The 19,403-nt window shown below is 44.0% G+C and overlaps 1 protein-coding gene across 16 annotated transcripts in view; it reads right to left on the reverse strand.

Annotated features, from left to right (window-relative positions):
- ABLIM1 (actin binding LIM protein 1) overlaps positions 1–19,403 on the reverse strand; it is a 670,048-nt gene that overhangs the window by 483,861 nt on the left and 166,784 nt on the right. The window lies entirely within an intron of this gene.

The raw sequence follows: 19,403 nt of genomic DNA on the forward strand, positions 1-19,403 counted from the left end.
AATAACTTTAAATATATGTTGTGTGCATGTTTGCGGGTTAGACTGTATTTATATGTGAGACAGTGTATATGTGTGAATTTGTGTGTAGGTGTAAGTATGTGTGTGTGAGAAAGTGGAGGTCAAAGGGCGTGTGATGTCACTTCTGCTACCCCTGGCCTTTCTTTGAATTGACTTCCATGAACCGACCCCTTCACTGAGTCCACAATTCCCAAGCCAAGTGCCTTTGTACTAAAGTGCTTCTAGTGCATGATGCTAAATCTGGCACAAGTCCCAGTCAGACTCATCTTCAGATTGCACACCTAGAGTTGCACCCAGGATTCACATTTTTTTGTCAATCCAGTCAAATGTCTTTTTCTAGCCGTTAATTTCTGCAAATCCCTACCCTTCTCAACATGTTTTAAGGATTTTTTATATTTCATCATAAACCTGCGCATCTCACCAGCCAATGATAACTGGAAAACCAATACGCACACAGGTGCGAGAGAATAGAATTCTCCAACATGTTATGCAAGAGTTCGTTTTGAAAAGATGATCTTAAGATATGGTATCCCCCAGACCACTGGGGCCCAACATTGGTTTTACTTCTGCAGGGGTTAAAAAGATTGTCCACTAGAACAACAAAAGTGGGAAACTCACAAACGTCATGTGTCTATCCTGACATCTTGGAAACTGCGGTTTTGTATCGCCGCATTTGTGGCATTGAAGAGTAAGCAGGTTTGTGAACACGGGTACCCCCCTCACTGCCCCCACTGAGGGTGAATGACCAACAATAGTGGGGAATGACATGAGTGTGGCGTGTAATAATGAGTGCATCCAGCAGAGTTTGTTCATGATTCTTCCCCAGGTGTTGGGGGGAGTGGATGTGCGTGTGGTGTGTGTATGTGTGTGCGCCCTCCACCCCTCAGTAATCAGAACATGTGTGTGGCGATATGGAGCATGGGCTGGGACACACATGCAGGAGAGAACTGGGAGCAAAGCTGGCTCCACACAACGTCACAAGTAAACGTTTCTCTGTAGGTAACATAAACCGGGCACTATTCATGAATACAGGCTTGCTCTTAAGAAGACACAGTGAGTGCACATGGACAAACAAGAATTAATAATACAGTCACCATAGTGCCTACTATAGACACCCACCATGGAATGCACCACCACAAAATAATCCTGCGGGTGCATTGAGGGGTAATAATAGACATCCATATTCAGCGCCGAGATACCAAATGGAGTAAAGGGTTCTTCATAAATGCAAATGTTATGACATAAAGTGCGCAGCGGGGACCCTTCAGTGACGTGAATTGTGACCAGGGACCTGAGCTGAGGATGTGGGGAGAGAGGCCTCTCCAGTGGGACAAGTGAGGTAGTAAAAAGCTGCATAGTGATTGCTGGCAGTGTGGTGCAAGACGGCTCCTAGTCCCCCAACAAGTGGCGGCCAGTGGCCGGGGACAAAGGAATAAGCCATATCAGCTACTACCCTTTGGGAATCAAGAATGCAGCCAGGATTTCAGCTGCAAGAGCCCGGGAGATGCAGTATCACAGTCTGCAAAGTGTGTGCACTTAATGCTTAATGCAAAGGCAACAGCATGGCCGAATGTGAGGTGTAACAGTCACCCTAATACTGTCTAGAATAGATTATTGCAATGCTCTTTATCTGAGAATAGATAAACATTTGCTGTCTAATCTTCCATCTCTGCAGAATGCTGCTGCCTGATTGCTGCTGAAAATTCCCAAATTCAGCTCCATTTCAAACAGCATCAAAGTCCTCCATTGGCTTCCAGTTCAACAGAGGATAAAATTCAAGGCACTACGTGTGGTCCACAAGGCATTGCATGGATTTGGGCCACGCAGCCTTCAGAAACATTTTGTCTGGCACGTCACCCAACGCGACTTGAGGTCCACCAATGACCGATTGGTCGCCATACTGAGAAATAGAAAGGCCAAATGGGGAGGCAGATGCATCGCTTACCTGGCTGCCAAACTTTGGAATATCTTGCCTTTCTCTCTTAGATTCCAACACAATAGACTTTCTTTCAGGAAGACGTTTAAAGCCTGGTTCTTTTTTCTCTAAACCTATGTAACTTCCTCCCTGGTTAGCTCCGTAAGCATTGCTTTTAGCACCAAGACGCCTACGCATTCGTTGCGCTGTACAAATATGTTACTTACTTACTTACTAGGGTGCTAGCCTTACCCCTGTGGGTGACAGCCCTCTTGTTCATTAGAAGGAAAATGGAAAACGTCATCGTCTTTTACTACCTCCATGAATGCAGGACGAGTTTTCAGTGCACCATGAAAAGAGTGGCGTGTGGAAATTGTCCCACTCCTGTGGTCCAGGGGTCTTCTGACTTAAGGAGGTGTAGTGGCGGTCATTGGACCACATTCCTACGAGGTTTGTGTGCTCTTCAGGCATTGTTCATGCTCCCCATCTACAGCTTCCAAGACGACTGGGAGTAGTGCAACAGTACACCTTCGCTTTCCTCTTCATGGCAGGGGACAAGCATAAACTCCATTTGTACTCCTCTCCCCCAGTAGCTACCAGCAGAGACAGCCAGTGTACAAGAAGGTAGACAACCTTGTCCAGCAAGGGTTCAGCCCACAATAGGGGGACCCTCCCCCCCACACAGAATTCTGGAAATTGTATTTTTAAATGTCAGAATTGACTTTACTGAGAAGAATTTTAATTTGGATACAGATATAAACCCAAACTAGAGAACTGAAGTGCAATCTGGTGCGTGTACATCAAATCATATGAACTATTATTATAAATCATGTAACATGTAGTCTGTAAATTAGCCTATATCTTATAAATTGTAAACCAAATCCTTAATACATGTCTTGAGTCAGGAGACGCATTAAGTAGTCATAGGTTATATTAGTTCTTTAGGAGAGTGGTGGTGGGTTTGCGATGATTGAAAGCCGTATTCTGATAGCGCAGGTACACGCAAACATAAAGAGATACTATAGTCCAGAATGAGAGAAGATATAGTAAGAGAGAGCGAGAGAGAGGATAGACAAGATGAAAGAGGGGAAGCAACAGAATCTTTGGATATCAGAAGCGAATCAGTTTGATATGAGTGGTCTCTTGTCTCTGGCCATCTTTCTTCCAGGTGAGGCCTATCCTGGATTTGGGCTTTTCCTAGGCCATGGCTCCCAGGCAATCTTCCTGCTTGCTCAGTGAGCTACCCTGATAGGCAAATGAGTTCTCTTCTCTGTGGATGCCATTCAGAGGTGCACAGGTGCCAGACTATCCTTGTCAACGGGTCTCGGGCTGACCTTAAGGCTTCTCTCTGCTTGTGCCAGAGAGGAACCAGAAACTGGTAGGGCCTTTCCTATGGATCTCCATGAAATGCCTATGTGGGAAGGTGACAGTAAAAAAGGGGGAATTGGATGCTGCAGAATCGATAAAAAAAATTAAATTTCTAAAGCTGAAGGAAACCTTAATTGATCCCTCAGACGAGAAATATTCTCCATCAACCATATGTCTAAGGTATCAAAGCACATACACCAGTCTGTGATCCAGATGTTTACCTCTATATGTATATTTGTCAAAGAAACACAGATTATCTACATATACAAACAATAAAGTAATACAGAAAATATGTCATACATATAAACATTTAACATACATGAATAATCGTATGATCTTTGTCCTATACAAAATAAAAAAGGAAAAAGCAGAAAGAATCCTTGTTGCCTTCATTTCTTAAGGGGCTGCGGAAAAACACGTTTTTACCGATTATGGTTCATAACCCATATCATAAAGATGGCCCTTTTGACAGCACCTATCAGGCGAAAAATCAATCTAACGCCATTTTCTCTATTAGTGAGTTCTGAAAATTTCTTTTGTTAAAAAGTCATATTTCTGAGGGCTACTCTTTACTCTCAGGTCGATGCGTTTCAACCCGTTTTATCTGGGCCTCATCAGGACTTGGGGCACAAAGGAAAACTCCAAGTTTCACCAGTAGTCTGATTTAAATATGGACACTCTAAACGGCTCCCGGGACACTGCTTAGACAGGGGCTATTTATTTGATGGGTAGGTCTAGAGTGAGTACTCCAATCCAATCCAAAAATTCTTTATTTCGATCGTCTAGACCATAAAAGATACATTACAATACATTTAAACATTTATAAGAAAAATACAATTATAAAAACACATAATAAAAGTTAATTACCAGGATGTGAAAACATGATAGGGATAGAGACCAATTCATAATTAGGGAACACAATTCATAGCGTGATCCGGAAGCACAGTCCGTGGTATGGAAACAATTTTCAATATTTACGACAGTTGTGCGTTTAACAGTTTATTCCTAATCTGCCACATAGCAAAAATAAATTTCGCCACTGCGAAAACTATGTGGGGCAAAGTGCTAGTTTTTAGTACTCTGTATGCATGCATGTGGCTCCTAAATCCCAGATTCCTGCATAAGGGGACCAACCAGTGTTTCCTTGGTCTCTGGTATGCAGGACAGAAAAAGAGAAAATGTTTTTCCTCTTCAACATGGAGGTTACACCCTGGGCAAATTTTATCATCGACATGAAGCCATTTACAAGTGAAGGTTTTCACTGGCAAAGTGCCAAGCCTCCACTGTATAAACAGCTTCCTGGCTAAAATGGGGTAAATAATATCCATAAAACCTTCAAATTCATATGAATTTTTGGATTGTAGGAAACGTTCGGTTAGGGTGCCGTGTTTGTTTGAGGTCAAAAGGAGATCCAAGCTTTTCTCCTTGTGAATCTGGACCAGACGTTTGCGGGAGAGCCTTTGACATCCCGAATCAGGAGCCTCCCATAGTTCAAGTAATTTTAACCGATACAGTTCTTTTTTTATGAAGGTCAACCAGGGAATTTTGTCACGTTGGTTCAGGTCCATTACATGGATAAGATCACTCCTATAATGGGCAAGCTCACTGGTAGACCAAAGCCTGTGCCAGAATCTTATTGGCTTGGACTCCAGCTCAGCAGTGATAGATGGTAAGCCCATGTCCAGTCTCAAGGGAAACAAAGGTGTACTCCGGGGGAGGGCCAAAAGGCGTCTAAGAAAGTTGTTTTCGACGCTGGCAAGAGCCGAACCTGCTCTATGCCCCCATAGCTCACTGCCATACGAAGCGGCCGCTTTGGCCTGCAATTTATACAATTCCAGTGCCGGACTTATTGGTTTGAATGTTGAAGAATTTACAACCTTCAAAATTGCACCGGAGAGTTGGGACAGCTTAAGCCGAGATCTAACAATTTGGGGTTCCCAGGATAGCTTCTCGTGTAGTGTTACCCCCAGGTATTGGAAGGTTGTAAGCCTTTCTAGACTGACTGAACCTAGAGTGGGATTGGGTCTGGTTTTTATGGATGGATTGAAGATCATGAACTTGGTCTTCTCTGTATTGATGTCTAGACCATGTTGTCTACAGAAAAGATCAAATCCATCTAGAATCCTTTGGATCCCCATGGGGGTTTTGGAGAGCAGGAGGGTGTCGTCAGCAAAAATAACAGCTGGCACCCTCCTGCCGGCCAAAAAAGGGGCGTCGTTGTCTTTTACGCCATCAAGGTGAGAAATGACACTGTTAACAAAGAGGCAAAACAGGGTTGGCGCCAAGACGCAACCCTGCCTCACCCCTCTGCGAACAGGAAACCTTGATGACAGCGCTCCGTCCCTCCCACACCTAACCTGCGCATAATTGCCGTCATGGAGCCTAGTTATGGTGTGCAGCAGATGGGGTGGGACACCCAACTCCCTGAGGACCTGCCAGAGTTTTTTCCGGGGAACCAGGTCAAAGGCTGACCTCAGATCCACAAACACCATGTATAGTCTCCCCCCCTCAATCCTCACCGTCTTCCAATATAGGAGGATGAGGCGGAAGACCTGATCCATGGTGGACGTGTTTTTTCTGAAGCCAGCCTGGAGGGGGCTCAGGATTTCATTTGCCTCCATCCAGTCATTGAGGTGGTCCAAAAGGAGGCGAGAGAAGAGTTTTTGGGGGACATCTATGAGGCTGATCGGCCTGTAGTTGGCTGGGAGAAGAGGCGAACCCTTTTTGAAAATAGGCACTATCTCCGCTCCCAGCCAAGTACAGGGGATCTCCATACCTCCCAAGATGGCATTAAAAAGAATAAGGAGGTATGGACCCCAAATCTCAGAATGTTGTCTGAATAGGTCACCAGGCAATCGATCTAATCCCGGGGCCTTCCCCATTGCCAATCTCTCTATTGCACTAACCACCTCGCCAAGGGTAAATTCTAGGCCGTCTGCGGGAATAGATGTGTCACTAGAGTCCACTTCATAGGTGGGCATTTCGGTATCTTGGTACAGTATGCCGAAGTGGCCTTCCCAGGCGGATGGTGCGATGTTGGATTCCACTGCTGCTTTGACCTCTCCCGTGCCATTATTCACCAGGGTCCAGAATTTTTTCGAATCCCTGGTTTCTAATGCAGAGGCGAGATCATGCCAGTGGTTCCAATCCCACTCCTGGCGACTGTGGTCCTATCTGCGCCTGCTTTAATAGCGGCAATTAACTCTGATTTAACCTTTTTACAGGTTGAGTTGTACCATGATGATACTCGGGTCAGCTTACGCCGAGGAGTTGCCACTGGAAAAAAGACCTCCGCTAAAGATTCCACTAAATTTTCATGGATGTTTGCCAGTTTATTATTAAAATCCATGGATCTAGGCTCTCCAATTAGGAGATCTATTTCCATAAACTTTGGGAGAGCTATGTCATAGATTTTTTTTATATTTTCCTGTGAGCTACTGATTTTGCCCCATTTTACCCTTTGCCTATTAGAACTAAGAGCCAGGTTACCTGGGTCGTTATAAGATTTGGCAGGTTGTGGCTCAAGAACAGGAGCGGGGTGTTTCAGATCCAATAGGAGAGCATTATGGTCACTATCGGTTCTGGGGGATACTCTGAAATCAAGGACCTTGGACCACAGACCGAGGTCGACAAAGATGTAATCCAACCTCGATTCATGATCCTTCCTGTTGAAGGTACACAATGAGGGGCTGTCTGATGGAGTACGACCATTACAAGCCCTCAGTGCATAGTTCAGAGTGAGGGTCATGATTTGTACTGCCAGTGGGGACCAGGATTTGGGATGGGGAGATGAACAGGGTGGATGGAACACCCCAGAAGTCATCTTCGGAGGTAAGGGTGCCCTCCTTTAAACCTTCCAGAGGTTCGAAGTGGCAATTAAAATCTCCGCCCAACACAATCTTGTAGTCACTTGGAATTGACCCCAAAAAGGACGAGAGATCTTCCAGGGTGGGAGATTCCTTAGCTACACTAACAGGACGGGAATAAACATTTACTATAGCCAGTTTTGTAGCATTAGGCCAGCTAAGAAGTATACACTGGATGTCGTGCAAAAGCGTGGGGATACTTTCTGCAATACATCCAATGTGACTAGCCACCCAAATCGCTAGACCCCCCGAAGGTCGCCCCCTTCCACTCCACCTAGCCTGAACTTCAAAGACTGCAAAGCCCACACTAGTCAATGGGTCCATAGCCCACGTCTCCTGGAAGAGGCAGATATCAGTAGCGTCTAACAAGAGCTCCCAATCTGGTGTGTGTAATTTGTTTGCAATGCCTGCCACATTCCATGAGAGGACCTTCGATGACTCAGAAGTAGATTTGAAAGGGGTCCCGTCAAGAATATCAGGTATAGTGCCCGCATTTGGAAGTGCAGGCCGCCTTACTTCTATTTCCTGGGTAGGTTGGAATATTGTTGCTGTGTTGGCAACACAGATGGCTTGAGTGATTTGAGCATTGCCAGTTTGGTTTATGGAATGGGTCGCTGAGGGGTCCCTGGAGCCAGGGGATTTCAGACCACAATCTTCCAGTTCTCTATTCGGAGTGTCAAACACTACAACACCCGTCCCCTGTCCTGAAGGTTCAACTACGCTGACTGGGCAAGATTGCGAGGATGTACCCCTTCGGAGTCAATCTACCTCATCAAGGCAGTTGAATCTATTTGGATGGGCGAAATTCGTCCCAAGTAGAAGGAGTAACAGCAATTGCCCCGGGTTTATTTATAGAAGCAGGGGAATCCAGGAAATCAATTCTGTAATGCGGAACCTCTCTAGCCATAATGTTGTGGCGCCAAGGTGGGAAGGTGAGCGCTGGTATCCCCGAACCCTTGCGGAAGCAAAGAGAGCTGAGGGAGATATGCAGGTTGATATAGGAGGCAGGGGTCTGTGAGCTCACTTCTATGAGGGAACGTACATACTTTCTGCCCCTGGTGCTACTCTTGGGGGAATTGAACACCCCCCGCCACATCAATACAACTCAGCCAATGTCTACACCACCACAGTATGTCATGTCAACCAAATATCTTCAAATTGTGACCTTCTTTACCACACTACTTAATTGTGCATCTCAACCTTACCCACCAACAAGAGGCCTGAAAACTTTACAAACAAATTTTAGCTTCCTTCATTACCCTCCCAGGGCAGACAGACATTGATGAAAAGAGCTTGGTAAATGAGAACCGGTCCGGTATATCAAATTAGCTCATATTATTAAAGCGCATTGAAACAATCCCATTTGTAGATGACACTATGCAAATAATGAAAAACATTAAGCAACTTCTTGTACTTCAGGGGCCTCATTTATGAGGCCGTGCGTCACTTTTACGCCGCCGGTGCGTCACTTTTTGTGACGCACCAGCAGCGTAAAAAATGTGCCTTGTTGCACCATATTTGCAAAGTGACGCATCTAGGTAGATGCGTCACTTTGTAACCCCCTGCGCTACATTATACCTGCGCCGGGTATAATGTATGCAGGGGGGGGGCGTTCTGGCGCAAGAAAGGGTTATAGAAGTGACGCAGTGAAATCTATAAGATTTCACTGCGCCACTTCTAGGACACAAATGTGTCAATTTCTTACGCCTGCCTCACAGCAGGCGTAAGACTGACGCAGGCCCTTTCGTCACTTTTGTGATACACTCCAGCAATGCGTCACTTTTGCGCCATTCAGATACGTCAGAAATACTGACGTATCTGTAACTCCTTGCGCCATGATGCGTCATGCTGTAAATATGACGCATCATTGGTGTCGCAAGGAGAGCGCAGTGAAAAGTGACGTATCGCTGTTTTCACGCAGCGATGCGTCACTTTTCATAAATGAGGCCCTAAGTTTTGAGTGAGAAGTATTTTATTGTCGGTGTGCACTTATGGTTTCTGCTCCAGGTGGTCCTGCTACCCCACATGGATATAATGTCTCTGTCTTCCCATTTGTTGAAAAGGACTTTGAATGGTCTCTTTCTAGCCTGTGGGACATGGGGCCAGTTTCATCACCTGTTGAATAACTTCCATACAGAGCTCACTGGAAACAGCAGGCTCTAAATATGTGACGCGGAGACGACGAGGTGACGTTTTTCCATGCCCCCTTCCCAGGAGTGATCTTGTGGTGCCAGCATGGAATACTCTACAAGGGCATTCTGCTGTCAGAGAGCAGGGGAACCTAGATGCCTGACCTCAGCAGTTCAGTGCAAACAAAACAAAGCCAGGCCTGCTCATAAGAAGAGGCGCTTTCTGCCACCGACCCTGGATATTACACTGTTCACTCATACAGAAGTGAGGGAGGGTAGCAAAAAGAGACCCCACTCATTAGAGGAAGGCTGGTGCTGTGTGGAGGATGGAGGATGGCATTGAAAGACAGACATCTTGTCGCCCCATGTGCAAGTTAGAGCTCATGTTGTGCCATAGAAGGAGGGACTACCTCATCCAGCCCTACTTTTCCTTAGCCTGATGGTATAGGTACATTTTCTTTCATCATTGTAAACGCAGCACTACAAGTACCAGAATGCAGTAGGTGTGGAATAAGTGAAGAGAGCTGCCACATACCACTGGCCAATGGAGGACTCTAATTTCATCCACCACTCCAGGTCTGGACTAGCTACATACTAAAACCACTTCCTTGCATCTCACGATGATAATCAAATTTGGGGTGATATTAATAAAGCCCATCCCAGCAGATCTCTCCACCATTTCTCCCTTTTAACCTATGCCTACTCAGGGCCATAAACGTTCAACAAACTATCTCAGATTGGACAACCCTGTGCAGTAGCCAGCTAAGTGAACTTTGAACATAAGAAAGACCAAACGGGGCCTGCAGAGCGGCTCAAAGCTGCAAGCTTCCGAAAAACCATAAACTGCGCGCCTGTCTCTCACACATCTTCATCCATCACACTGCTAAGAGCTGCATCCCGTCACAGGATAACGGTGGTCCTCACACACGCAACGTGGAAACACTTCCCACATAAGATCAAAACAGACAAAATCCTTCCAACCACGCATCCTACACAGTGCAGCGTGCTACTCGTGTAGGCAAACACTTCAGCGCCTCCCATAGAGTAAGTAAGCGCTATATATATGTTGCAATACAATAAAAAAAAATCTCAATTCTTTGAATTTGGCTAGTTATTGTTGGAACAGGTCACCTCCCCAGCCAACCTGACTAGTACAGATTAGGTGCCACAATAGAGTGACGTCAGCCTGGTCAAGAGTTGAGTAAGTGGTGCGCTATGGACGTAAAGTGTAAATTGTTTTTATGATCATTGAAAGGAACTCCAAATTCCAATTGAGCTGTAGAGATAGTTCATGAGGTTAAGGCGCCTGCTGTTAGGATACGTGTACAACATTCACCTCGCATGCTTGACTCCGCATTTTTCAGAGCTGTCAAATGAGCGCCTCTCGTCGGTTCATTAAAATACTGTTCTCAGCTCATTAAGTCTTCAGTTACTTAACGCTGCATAACATTTAAACTGTTGTTATCACACAGTCAGGCGTTCACACAGAAATTCAACGCATCAAATGAACATTACCTGAAACAATACCTGGTATTCATGATTACAGCAGAGGGCGAACGCTTGAAAAATGCTTTTTGCACATGATTGCTTCTACTGAAAGTATTTGCTAAAAAACGCACCTTTAGGGGTGTGCTCTTCAAAAGCACAGTTACAGTTTGCAGAAAGTTACAACACCACCTGTGTTTCTTAAAGGTTAGACTGGAAAATGATGACCCGCTTTAACACATTTTCGCTTGATTTTAGTCAGTGTAGCGTTATTTACAGCACAGTTTTTACCTTCTTTTGATGGTCCAGGTTTTACTGCTGAATCTTCACAAAAAAAGATTCCTCTCTTCCCTTTTCCGCTCTCACAAAGTCACCTAAGTGTCTGATTAACAGGTCAGGGAGAGAAGTGACTGCAATCATGCTGTCATCCTCAAAATGGCCCCCCGCATTACAGGCACAGAAAGGATTGAAATAGATGAGGAAACTTTTGACGAGGGGCTTAAAATGAATTACTGCTCTGTTGGGCTTATTTTTTCCTAGTAGAATGCACATATGCCAAAGATGACAGGCCAGCAACTGGACCAGTTTAGTGCAGTCAATTTAAGTACAACCTTGCACCTGACTTCTCTGAATCCATTCACAAAACCTCCATTCAAACCCTCACTGGACACCCATCCCAAACACCCTGCTTACACACATCTCATGGGAATACTTTCTTTCTCTCTTTCACAGGAGTATCACACATCTTCTGTAAACTGACAGAAAATTCCAGGCACCTCCTTATACACTTACACACTCATCAATATTAACACTTGAAGCATAAACATACCTGCCATATTACAAAATAACTTCACTGTGTGAGGAGGGGGTGGGGCCTTGGAGAGGGTGGGGCCTGGGGCCATGACCTACCTAAGAGGGACTCTGCCCCCACACCAAGCCCCCGCCTCCCAAAAACAAAAACAGAGGGTCATCCAGGCTGTGATCGATGTCCAGGAGTATTTTCACACCTTTTGATGAAAACGACCTGAAAACCCACTTTTTACAGTGGTTTTCAGCTTGTTTCCCACCCTGCCACCGTGTGATTCCAGTTTCTCACCAGATGACCGGAAATCATTTCTAATAAAAACAAATGGAAACTTATGCTCCGCTGCAATCTTTCTCTTTATAATTGTCTTAAGGATGCAGTACCTTATATGGCTAATGGAGGTCCTTTTACAACTCCACAGGGACACCGACTAACAGCCTTTGATACTACTCCCTTTCCTTTTTTCAAAGATTTTCTTTTATTACTTATGCTACTCCTGTGACAATTTTCGACAACAAATAAAAATCAAAGAGACGTTATAATTTGCAACACCAATAGCTCAAACTTTCAGTAATGCAAGACCTATTGCATTGCAAATGCTTGTAAATACATTGCTTACTGCCCTCTGGGCTGTCCAGTGCCTACCCTAGGGGTGACTTTTATGTATTAAAAAGGAAGGTTTGGGCCTGGCCAAAGTTTATTTTCCAGGTGAAATGGCAGTTTAAAACTGCACACACACACTCAGGTTTTGCCACAACAGGTCTGAAACATATTTAAAGTGCTATTAAAGTGGGTGGCACAATCAGTGCTGTAGGCCCACTAGTAGCAATTAAGTTGCAGGCCCTGAGCACATATAGTGTCACTTTACTAGGGACTTACTAGTAAACTAAATCTGCCAATTGGGTATAAGCCAATGTTACCACGTTTTAGGGAAAGAGCACCAGCAGTTTAGCACTGGTTAGCAGTGGTAAAGTGCACTGAGTCCTAAGGCCAGCAAAAACGAAGTCAGAAAAAACAGGAGTTCTGAAGGCAAAAAGTTAGAGGAAACCATGCCAAGAATGCCAGGTCTAACACCCATCAAGAGCTAACTCCACCACTATAGTCCTAAGCAACACAAAAAGGGCCCCTTTATCACCTCATAACCATATAATGTACTAGACACCTAACACTCATAAAACAAATGATTCCAAATCAACACTCAAACTTTGACTGGTGTCAGGCATTTAGGATGCAGTTAGTTGGAAAAATAAAGAAGGGTTTTATTGCTCTGCAGATAAATGTAGATAAGAAGCAAAAAGACCGCAATACTCACACTGTACAAGACTAGCAACATATTGAGCTGCAGGACAGAAGAACTACAAAATGTTTTTTTTTTTGTCTTTGTGTGTAGTCTTTTTGAAATGCTACACCACCAACATTTAGTGACCTTTGACCTTGAGTGTCTCTGAATAACATCTTGCAACAATTATTTGGTTTGTAAATATAATGATATGAATTCATCAGAAACCCAAGATGGCAATGCAACACCGTAAAAATGATTACATATGTTAATACTGTATATTTATTTTTGAGCAGTTAACTTGGAAAATGTGTTTTTTCAGTGTAGGGAAATGTTTATTGATAACAGTAAACCAAGTAGGGGACTATACTGTTTGTCAATCTAAAGTAAAAGACAAGAACATTCTTCATTCCGTGATTAAGACCGTAATACTTTAACAAAATACACAGTTATCTTGTTAAAAACACAGGGTGTACAAGGGAGAGAATGTAGACGTCATTATTTCGCTGCTCTCTCCACAATGCAGCTAACAAAGGGCACGGACTGGAATTAAAATGTTTAGGTTTCGTTTAGCTTTCATGAATATAAAGTTATTAAACAATTGACAAGGTTTTGGGCTGTCATGATGATGAAACCCATACTTTGCCTTCCCTTAATGCGGTCATGTGAAATATAGGGTTTTACACCACTGTATGTTGTTCAAAATAAGAACCCAATTTAAAATATTTCTTTTTCAATCCATTATTCAACCACATTAGAGCTCACAGCCGTTCAGCTGATGACACAATCAGTTGGCTAGATTGAGCTGTTTGCTGGATAAAAATAGATGCATCTAGCCTGCCAGCTATGTCTGTTGAGGTTTTTGGACTCGGCTAATGAATGCAGTGCTTTTGCCTTCTAAATTTGTTTTCGGTGGAACTGCAGACGCTTTTGAAGTTGATAATTAGCTCCCAATACAATATCGAAGATTGGTGGCCTATAGGACAGGTCACGCCTCATTCTATACTGTGTAGCGCTGCTTCTGTTCTGGGAGCAGGACTTGCAGATGGCTTCGTTGAATCCTGCTCTTCTGTCCTTTATACTTTTCCCCACTTTGTTTTCTGTTCTTCAAACCAACCATGACGTTTCCCGAACTACCTCGACGAAGATAGGAAAACTATATTTGGATGGCTGTGATATCATCCCCCCAAAATAGAAGACAGGCAGCTGAAGATGCTTGGGGGCGTGGTGACTGCCCAGGGGTCAGGGGGAACAGGTGGTCAGAAGCAGGAAGCAGCATCCATTTCTGGCACCTGCTGGACTGGTGATGGGACGGGCTCATGCATGGCTAAACCCTCTCTTTTCTGATCTTCCAGGAAGCCTTGGACTAGACTGGTGAACTGAAGTGTAGATTTTTCTCACTCTAGGTCAAGTTACATTCTCCCACAGTGCCTCCAATACATGAAACTTTAGGGGGTGGGGTGAACCCCTTCACCTTTCAAAGCAGATCTTTTTGGCCTCTTTCCAACTTATATCTCTGTTCTGGGAGAAGACTGGTGTGCGAATGTGGCTCTAAGCACATCAAGTTGGGAGAAACCATTGGTGATGCTTGCGATGCCATCGCACAGTGATCAGGTGCTGTGACATAAACTTTCAGGCCTGGGCACAGAGGCAAGGAACACAGGGGGGCCTCCTCACTTTAAGATATCATGGACACGGTTTCCCATCCTAACTTTTTGTGTCATCCTAATATCTTCCTGAATTTTGTAACCCTAGTTTGTTGCCATTGCACTAAATATGCAAACACACAAGATAGCAATAATGTGTAGGTGAAAAGCCAAGTTCTGGAAATGGCATCAGTGATAACACGAGGTCGGATAGACATCCGGATTCAGGCAAACACTGAGAGCTTCCACTTCAAGGTTTTCTGGCCTTCACATACAGTGTTTGGAACAAAATTTCTTTGCATCTGGGCCTTGAACAGCAAGGCTACAAAGTGACCCCGAATCCGGTTTTAGGATGCTTGTTTCCAGTCAACGAAGGACCTGACCTGGTAGTTCGGGCCGGACAATTCCCACGGGGAGCAGGGTCAAGACTGATTTGCATATGTCTGGGTCTAGACTGGTCTGGCGTGGGAAGCAAAAGAATGATGGCTATAGGCCCTGATCTCTTACTGGGGGTGAATGTTTGACATTGTGCAGCATTCCATCCATCAATTGTTCTTTATCCATTTGTCACCCCAAGTGGGACAGAGATGCCCAGACATGCATCCCATGATTGCCATGCCACTGGATTCAGGCTATCCTGGCTGATGAGGGATGATACCATGAAACTGATCCTAGGATGCTTGTTTCCAGTCCAGGGAGGACCTGGCCTGCCAATTTGGGCCGGACTGTTTCCATGGGGAGCAGGGTCAAGACTAATTTGCATATAGCTGGGTCCAAACTGGTTGGTGTGGTGAGCACAAATACATTTGATTTAGGCCTAGATCTGTTATTGGGGGTGAGTGTTTGACATTGTTCAGCATTCCATCCATCAATTGTTCTTTTTGCATTTGTCACCTCAAGTGGGATGGGGATGCCCAGACGTGGGTCCTGTGTTCTCCATGCCACTTGATTCAGGCTATCCTAGCTGATGGGGTGATATCCTGAAACTAGTTCTAGGATGTTTGTTTCCAGTCCTAGACTGGCAGTTCGGGCTGGACTGTTCCCATGGGGAGCAGGGTCAGGAATGATTTACATATGGTTGGGTCCAAACTAGTTTGGCGTGGTGAACAAAAATGTAATGGATTTAGTGCCAGACCTCTGACTGGGGTGGGTGTTTGACATTGTTCAGCATTTCGTCCATCAATTGTTCTTTTTGCATTTGTGTGTGTGTGTATATATATATATAAAACACACACAAATACATATATATTCATGAAATATTTGTATACAAAAGTAACAATTAAATATTTTGTAATTTTCAAAAGTTATAGTTAACTTATTTTTTTAATTAAATTACAATTTTCAACTTAAAAAAAATTAACAACATATTTTACTCTAATTAAACAAAGTTTTTAATTAAATGTACTAATTATTAATTCAAACTGAACATGCTAGTAAGGGTGCTTTTTTTATTTTGTGTCAAAATTAAAACAATATAAATATTAATTTAGAATATTTTATTAGTTACTAAACATTTATTTTGAAGAGTTAATGTGCTCTAACATTTTATTATATTAGCTATAGGATAAAAAGAATTATATTAATTTATTTTACATTGATATTTTGCATTTCTCTTTTCAAATTAATAAACTTTTTTTAAATTTTCCCTATACTTTCCTACAGCGACATCTCCTCCACAGTGGCAGAATTCTCCACCTCCCTGTGAAAAGTTACTAGTAGTAATATTAAAAACATAAATTCAGTTTTAAATGTCTCCCGCTCCTGGAGCGAGGGGATAGAATCATTTAAGTCTTCTCTTAGGTATAACGCTACACTTGCAAATGTTGAAAAGTGAAAAAGTGTAGACTCACACCTTGGTGCAGGCAAATATTTACACATGAGTAAATCTATTCATGTAAATTTTGCTTCATGACTAGGACCCATTTGTTTATGCGTTTGCATTTTTTCACTCAATTTTTATCATTTTTCTTTCACATACCACCCCTTCCTTCACTTTTCTTGCTAATCCAACATGATATGCTACAGACCACCGCACTTTCTGCACAGCCTACCACATATCCATGTGGGTGCAATTTAAGTGATCAGAAAAGTTTAGCAATTACGCTCCTCAATATTTGTGAATGCCTAAAAAATTGCCATTCGTCTCAAACTGAGATGGCCGGAAACACCTGAATCGGGACAAACACGTGGTTTTTATTAACACTGGGTGAAGTACTACACTACGCTTGTGTAGTTTGCGAAGATTGCGCTACTTCGCACTACGCAAGTTGCACGTAGCACAGTGCAAACACACGTAGCGTAGCGTAGTGCAGAGGTCATTTTTTGCTTGCTCGCGGTCCTCAACGTCAAGTTGGCGACCGCGACCGAGCAAAATGACATCCCGGTAAGACTTTTTCCTCGTTCGGGATCAGCAACATTAAGTTGCTGATCGTGAGCGTGGAAAATAAACCTCCCGGCGAGATTCTCAACGCGGGAGGTCAGGTTTCTCATTGCGAGTGGTCGTGTATGCTCGCGACCGCTCGCAATGAGAAACTACCTGTCGCGTTGAGAATGCTGCCGCTCGAGTAAAAATCTACTCGAGCAGCAGAAAACGACCGCTTGCACTGTGCAAGATGCAGTTTGCACTGATTGCACAGTGCGGATAAGCATCCGGCACTGTGCAATCAGTGCGAACAGCATTTTGCACAGTGCAATACGCAGTTCGCGTAGCTACACGTAGCTCGAGTAGTGCGAAGTGCACTTCACGTAGCTACGCGTAGCGCTACTATGCGAACTACGCCCAGGGTTAGTTTTTATCATGCGTAGATTTTGGCAGTACTAGTGAACTTTGAACAGGAAAAAGTTGGTGGAAGAGGGACAATCTGTGGTAATCAGGTGTACCTGCTCCAGTGCCTCACGTTATCTGTCATTCTGTCCTCTGAAACGTACAATCTGGTGTTAATGTTGCCTCAGTGTAATACCACAATGTGCGCTACTGCATCCATTCTGGGTAAATACTACTGACTGATAAACCAAGCTAACTCATGATAAGGGCCTAGGAGGAGCAAACCACATGTGCAGTACTTGCACACACCCAGGCCACTCATCGCTATATCCACTTTAGCGCATACATTCAGAAATTCCTTGCACAGGCTACATCCACAGTGAGAACACCAAACCTGCTGAGCATACAAACGTGAAGTGAACAAACACAGCAGGAGATAGGACGTTCAATGCAGTTTCTAATTTGACGTGACCTAAGAACACTTGAAATGGCTCGCGAATCTACTGCATCATGTGCTACCTTACTTGATCCAGCCCACTTCATTCCATTGAAGGAACTTAAGACATCTCAGTGCAGTGAGCAATGCAGGCGCCTAAATATCACCTGCAGGCCACAGGCTTGAAACAGGCCGCTCAGGCTTAACCATTGAGATCCACAGGACTCACTTCCAATTTAGGGGCAGATACTGACTTGGGCGGAGAGGCATGCCGGGGGATACAGCATCGCCTGCTTACTTGTGCATGGATGCATCCACTCCAAATCCTCCAATGTAAACTCCTTGATTTTTCATGCTCAAAACAGGAGGAATTCCTAAGCAGAAATTGGCCCCGGATCTGGACTAGACGCAGTGACTGGCTGGAATTCCGGTCTGTGCATGTTATTCCTCATTCTAGGCCAGGAACTGGGAAGGAAGCAGTGCCGGGTGGAGTTACCAGTCGGAATGTGTGATTTCGGCCCTGGCAGGGCGTAGATTCCTTTGGTGAAGAAAGTGCAGTGACTTGGGGTTCAAAGGCCCGGAGCCATTGAACTCTTGTCATTGCTGTTTAACCCCTTCCGCGCTGATGACAAAGCCAGCTCGTCATGGGCGTTACCTGCGCTACGCGGATGACGAGCTGGCTTTGTCACAAACCGCGCGTTTTTCAAAAATCAGCGCACAGCGGGAAAACGCGGTAGCGCGGTAGCGGATAATACCATATATACCGCTGCCAAAGGGCTCATTTCCTTCATGCACCAGGGCCCATCTGGCTTTGCTACTGGACAATGGTAATGACAGAACCTTCATAATCCACCCCTTAGAAACAAGCGAAACTACATTGTAATTGCAGCTTTGCCTGTTGACTGCACTGTGTGATCCTGGGAGGAACATATATTCTTCCTGTACCTCAATTATATTTTTGTACAAAAGTGGGAATACTAAAATATGACCACAGAACCATATGTACAAAGTGTCCTGTTACAGCCTACCACAAGATTAATTTAGACTGGTTGAGGTAAATAGAAGCCATGTGATAAAGCGCAACGAGGCAACACAGATTGTTCTGTACATTATATCAATGTTCAATGCAATACAATACAAAATATTTTCCCTGGATTGTTGGGGCAATTTAGCAAAGCCACAGTTACCCAGAACCAGGCTGAATCTTAAATAATGTAATTTGCCAAAAGCACTACAAGGCCTGCCCAGTGGGAGCAAATGCGCTCTACAAAGGCCAATCACATAGTTTGAGAAACTTTATATGGCTCTTACAAAGACAGAGAGCTCAGAGATTAACATAACACTGAAAACAAGAAATAAAACATAATGTGTAATTATATCCTGGTGGAAATTCCAGTTCACCTGGTTGTTTTTATGCATTTTATCATGATCTGAGCTTTGGAAAAGGACTTGAATAATTGACGGAATTTCCACTGTAAATTCATAATTATCAGGCGATACCGGTGATTTAAATGGGCAGGTACGGTCCGTTACTGAGTAACTGCACTTCTTTAATTTGAAAGAGAGAATACCTGCACTTCTCAGCCAGCTGCAATACATTTAATGGGAGAACACTTCTCAGGAGCAAACAGGTACTATAAATATTGGGTACCTGCACTTCTATATTTCTAGTTAAAGCAGTGGGAGATACTA

This window comes from Lissotriton helveticus, chromosome 5_1 (genome assembly GCF_964261635.1).
Source record: "Lissotriton helveticus chromosome 5_1, aLisHel1.1, whole genome shotgun sequence".
NCBI classification, from domain to species: Eukaryota; Metazoa; Chordata; class Amphibia; order Caudata; family Salamandridae; genus Lissotriton; species Lissotriton helveticus.